Raw genomic sequence first — 6,000 nt, forward strand, 5'->3', positions numbered from 1 at the left:
CATAGATCAAGAGTTGCTGCAGTTTCGGGAGAAATGGAAAAAGCATAGTGTATGATGGCTGGTCTGACACTCGGCGTAGGCCTATCATTAATATTATGGTCTCAACTCTCATGCATTTTTGGATCTGTCTTCTTGAAGTCTGTGGATACTAGTGGGCAGTATAAATCAGAGGAATACATTTTTGGGATATTAAAAGATGCCATTCTTGATGTTGGGCTAGATAATGTGGTGCAGGTGTGCATGGATAATGCATCTAACTGCGTGCGAGCAGGAGATTTGGTAGAGGAGTAGCCTCATATTTTCTATACTAGATGCACATGCCATTGCCTTGACCTCTTGTTTGAGGACATTGGGCATCTTACTTGGGTGAAGCGTGTTAACACATGCAAACATAATTGTCACGTTTGTTACTCGGAAGCACACTGTGTTAGCATCATACAGAACTTTTAGCAGGAATGGTGTCTTCCATTGTATTGGGTGCCTCGTTCTGGTAGGAAGCAAGAGTCATAGTGAAGATATGTGCACCTATTCTGAAGATCCTCTGTTTGGCTGATAGGGAAAGGGCTACAATGGGACTTGTATATGAGCTCATTGATCGAATGGTGGAGAAGATACAGACTATAGATGGCATAGACTCCTCCAAGTTGGCTGATGTTAGAGCCTTGTGTGTTAATAGGTGGGATATGATGCACTCTCCTTTACATGCAGTAGCTTTTGTTCCCCATCCTATTTGGAGAGAGAGAAATCTAGATGGTAATAAGGAGGTGCATGATGGGTGGATGGATGTCATTGAGCGGTACACGAAGTATGATGTTGAGAGGCAGGGCATCTTATTTGATGAGTTTGATGTTTACAAGTCCATGTGAGGCACATTTGCTTGGGCAATTGCGAAGGATGATAAGAGGATGCACCAAGGGGTGAAGTGGTGGGAGACATTTGGGACTCACACTCCAAATTTGCAGCAGTTGGCTATTCGAGTGCTCTCGCAAGGGACATGTGCTTCTCCTTGTGAGAGGAGCTGGAGCACATTCTCTCTTATACATACCAAAAGAAGGAATAGGCTTCTTCTTAAGAATACAGAACAGTTAGTATACATCCATACTAATTTGCGACTGATCTCCAAAATCAAGGAAAAGGGATTTGAGAAGATAGAAGTGACCTTGGAAATGATCAACAAGGAGAAGGATGATGAAAGGTTGCTTGCTTTGCAAGAGACTACAGAGGGAGAAGAGGAGATATCAGCCGGACCAGCCCCTCTTGTTACAGGAAGGATGAATGTTGCTGCAGCTTCAAGCAGTTCCAGTATTTTGGAGTCCCATGCCGAGGCAGATGAGATCAACAATGATGAGGATGAGGAGGAGGAGGAGGATGGCACTGATGCTGATGATGATGAGGATGAGGCACAGGATGAGGATGCACCTTGAGGCCACTGATCAGTTGTGATGCATTTCAGTTTTGTTTCTTGGCTGTAGCTTGTGGACAGTGGCAGCTTGCAGGGCCTAGGCTGGCAGCCTTTTCAGTTTGTTATATGATGTTTTCCAGCTTGCCTTTGATGTAGTACCTGCAGCCTACAGGGCCCAGGATTCTTTCACTTTTCTAGTATCTACTACTTGCTACCTTTGATGATTGATCATGATGTTTTGGTGTCTATCACTATGTATCAGATGACAAAATCCAGTTCCTGGACTCTTCATGACTTTAAAATCAATAGAAGTATGAAGTTTTGTAGTTCTCTCTCAAGTAAATGTGTACATTCTATTATTTTCTGATTTTTTGTGGGTAAAATTGGGGTCACGTATGATTCAGCCCTGGGGCTGAACCATACTCCAATCATACTTCCGTACTTGTATGACGTATGCATATGGTCACGTATGGAAAAAACTATGCTTGTACTACACACCAACACATCACATCTCTACACTCTTTGGCTATGATATCTCCAACAGATTAGCTGTCTTTTGAATATTGATATGTCTTCCCCGAGCTATGTTTGTATTCCATAAGTGTCTATCGAGTTCATTTCCTGTTTGTAGAAATGCATTTTGTCCCAGGGGTTTGCCATAGTTTCTGTAGCATTCTGTATGTCACTATCTATCTAGTTTCACATGCATTTTGCTATATCAGCAGCTGCCATCTGCTTCATGCCCCTCTTTGTGCCATCCCATGATTTGCGTAGCTTCCACCGCCTTGCATGGTATTTTATTGACATCCATCTTCTCAACTTTGTTGAGGTAAGCCATGAATTAACATAATGCTTTCCCTTCATCATGGCTGGGTTTTCCTTTCACCTCCGGAATGCCGATAGAAACTCAGTACTAAGACTTTGTATAAATGGGTGTGTGGATTTGTATGTGTGAGAGCATATTTTTATACTATGGTCTACACCCACTGTTGGGCGCTGATGACGTGAGTGGGGATGTCATAGTAGCTAGTCCTTGCTATGCGTGATGAGTTTATGGTTTTCAATCTTATGAGTGACTATTGTGAGATTGAAACTACACTATGTTGTGTTTTTAGAGGATTAGTTTGGGAATGTTCCTGGATTCGTCTAGGTATATTGCTTTCCCTTCTAGAGGTATCATATCTGTTTTGGCTAGTAACTTCCCTATTAGGAAATGTGTGTAAAGTTTCTATCCTTTCCCAATACATCCTAGAGAGCCCAGGAGCCCAAGTTGGGCATCCGTAGAGGATTACTGTCTGCACCAGCATGGTGTACAGAAACTCTCATATGTTCCAATTTAAGAGATGAGCCTTGCATTTATTTTGGAAATCTTTCATACCTCCTAGAATCCCCCTTTCCATGCACGCATTCCATATGCAGTTGACGTTTCCAAGAGCTCCCCTTCAAGGGTGACATCCACTTGTTTATTGCCTGTACTGATCACCATTACCTTTGTCTTATCTATGTTGACCTGCATTCTCGAGTGTTTGGAGGATTCTCTAAGTGCATCCAAGTGTGCTTGCATATTATCCTTGTTCTTTGCGAGGAATACATCGTCCATGTAGATAAGCATTAGCAAAGCACACCTTGTGATCTGAACACCTTTCTTGCTGTGTATTCTCATCACCTTTCTTGCTGTGTATTCTCATCCACGGCTCTAAATCATCAATAAAGAGACCAAGAGAGGGGGAATCATTGCTTAACCCCTATGCCACTGCTTATTCCTGTGAAGCATGACCCATCTACTAGCGGCTGTGCTGGATTTGCTAGGACCGTCTCATAGAGTCAGTACGTGGTTTTTTTGAGTTCTTGAGGGACTTTAAGCTTTTCCAATCTTTCCCATAACGTCCTACGTGGGACTGTATCGGCATTTAGCAGCCCTTGGAACAAACTTTGCACAGGTGGGTGACTCCACGGACAATAATAGAATCTTTGTGTGTGTGTGTGGAGAGAGAGAGAGAGAGAGAGAGAGAGAGAGAGAGAGATTGTATTATTGTCCGTGGAGTGACCCAACTATGCAAAGGGAGTTTCGAGGGCCGCTAAATATTGAGGGCTATGGAGTATGTTTGATAGGTGAGGAGATCCACATAAGATGTGTTCACTTTTGTTTGACGTGTGCATGCGTAGGACAGAAGAGTAGCATGTGCTCCTTTATGTACAAGAGGCAGCTGAACAATGCCCACTGGCTGGGAGCTTGTACACAGATGAGAATAATTATTTTGTCTTTAAGACGACGCACAAGGGATGAAAGGCTCGCCAATGGGATTCAAAAAGGCCGCAGTTACACTAAACATTAGTGCTGAATCGATGAAATGGTCAGGTGATGTATCCCTGGAATGGATAGGTGATTTATTCAATCATACCATGCTAGATTAATGTAGCACTGGAGAGGATAGGTGATTTATTCAATCAGGCCATGTGTAGTGGTACTTGTCCCTGATTTGCATGGGCATTCGGATTGTAACTGTATACCTCCGTTGGGTGATTCTTCCTGCAGATGCCACACTAAAACTGTGGCCGATTCTTCCTCACTCCCATACATACTCTAGAGTTTCTGTTCCACAAGCTAGATGTTGAAACCTTCTTGGACTTCAACTTCTCTTTCGCCTTTTCCTTTTTGGCTTTCTTGGCTGCCGCCTTCTTTTTCCTTCGCTTCTTTTTCTTGTTGTCATCATCCGAATCACTGTCGGAACCTCATCACTGGAAATCGGAATCTGTGTCAGACTCGCTTCACGGTCAAAAGTAAGATCGTTACAACAGGTGGGTCCTAGACATACTCGCATGGTTCTAAAGATGAGAGGTTGAGTGGATGCTGGACTTACCTTCTGAACAAATGATGCTGAAAATCGTTTATCACCATCTACGGAGTCACAGACAATGGAAAGAGGCTACCAAATGGTTAAATCCCCGATTGGTGAACTTACATAGCAGGGCAAGCTGCACATGCAGACATCAATCTCACCTCAGAATCGACGCGCTATAGCCTTGGTCCATACTAGGTCACATTGACTAGGAGTGGAGGCTGGATCCTGGAGGGAAAGCCACCCGATGCTCGACTTTGTACTCTTTGTGATCATAATAAGGTATAGCATAATTCAGTATATCTGAGGGTGAGAAATCCCCTATGATATTCTTTCATTTCCCTTGTCCTTGCCTGTAGAACCTCCGTGGATGGGTGGCAAGCATGGAGGGAGGGGGGGGGGGGGAGAGAGAGAGAGAGAGAGAGAGAGAGAGAGCATGATATGGTATTCCGGTATAATTACGCTTTGAAATCAGGAACTTTCCTTGCCCACTTTTGTGCCAAATAAATAAGATTATATTTTTTGTGTGCGTTACAGGATACACAGGGATAAGGCACAAAGGAATAACATTGTCTCTGGAGGAGATCTTAGGTCCAATGTACAAGGTGTATATCCCAAATTGCTTCATGCCAAAAGTGCCGCTTTCTTGATTTTTGCGTGAAGTTCTGCAGACAAAATAGCTGCAATCTCTCAGCTGCATTTGATTCTTCCCACTAATGTGGAGACATTTGATTATTTGATATTACAGTTTACATGTGAGCTAAAGAATGTCCAGGGAAGAACCCAACTTCAGCAATTATAGATGGGCCACCATGAGTTGTAATATTGTATACAAGGTTTTCACAATTGATCGATCAATTTTGTTCATCCACTAAGCAGAAAACTGAGTCTGTATACTAAGCATATTATTGGAGTCATGATATAGAAAGCTCTGTTTTTGGAATCATGAAGGTCTTGTATGCAGTCATGAAGGGGTTTGATAGCAACTAAAATGTGAAGGTCTTCATTTCTCTTGTGACCTTCAGTTGTGCCATGCTGAGTAGACAATTTTTATGTTTTTGCTCTCCTAACTCAACGTATTCCATTTTGACTAAGTAATGTCTATTGTGACCCAGTGAGATTGTCTGCTCTCCTAAGTCAAGCAAGGCTAAGGAAAGAAACAAAAAGGGCATTCGTTGTGGCGGCCTTACAATAATATGTTGGCTTTTATTAGCAGGGTATTCTCAAACACTATACAATTTGTGAAACCCTTGTTAGCAATGTTAATAAAGGACAACCAAAATTTCCCCTCATTTTTGGGCATCTGTGTCCTGCCCCATCTCCCTACGGCTGTCTGTGTAACCATTTATGCAGTTTATAATAGTTGAGAACTTTACTTCCAGGCCTGCCTCCTAATGGCATAATATCTTGTCCAGCATCAACTGCTATCCATTGCCAATCACGTCTGTAGAATCTAACTCTAGTTTTCAATTTATTTGGGTGGTAATTTGGAGTCTTCTGAAATGCTAACCTAGCATTGAAATGCCAGCGATGGGGCAGTACTACCCCAATACGTCCGAATATCCGAAGACAATTTGATGATTGGGAATGTGAATTGCTCTATTACATCAGTCGGGAAAGCAAGAGTGGATGAGAAAAAACCTGATCAAGCTCAAGTGTATTGGGGGTTGCTGTAGTTGTGCTTGAGATGTGCTTGATTGACTCTCTATAAAGCATCGCTCTTCCTCACAAGTGTGAGCTTGTGTATATACACATGTA

General features: G+C 42.6%; 1 protein-coding gene and 1 pseudogene across 1 annotated transcript in view; both read left to right on the top strand.

Moving 5' to 3' along the window:
* Positions 1 to 5,270, top strand: part of LOC147894117 (fruit protein pKIWI502-like) — a 31,516-nt gene extending 26,246 nt beyond the window's left edge. Inside the window, exon 6 of the mRNA XM_087384734.1 lies at positions 4,780 to 5,270. The gene's annotated coding sequence lies outside the window, so the exon portion shown is untranslated. The remainder of the gene's footprint in view (positions 1 to 4,779) is intronic.
* Positions 684 to 1,424, top strand: LOC147894118 (uncharacterized; annotated as a pseudogene).
* Positions 5,271 to 6,000: the final 730 nt, after the last annotated feature.

This window comes from Dipteris shenzhenensis, chromosome 14, assembly GCF_047967505.1.
Source record: "Dipteris shenzhenensis isolate YYH24624 ecotype China chromosome 14, Dip_SZ_1.0, whole genome shotgun sequence".
In the NCBI taxonomy this organism is placed as follows: Eukaryota; Viridiplantae; Streptophyta; class Polypodiopsida; order Gleicheniales; family Dipteridaceae; genus Dipteris; species Dipteris shenzhenensis.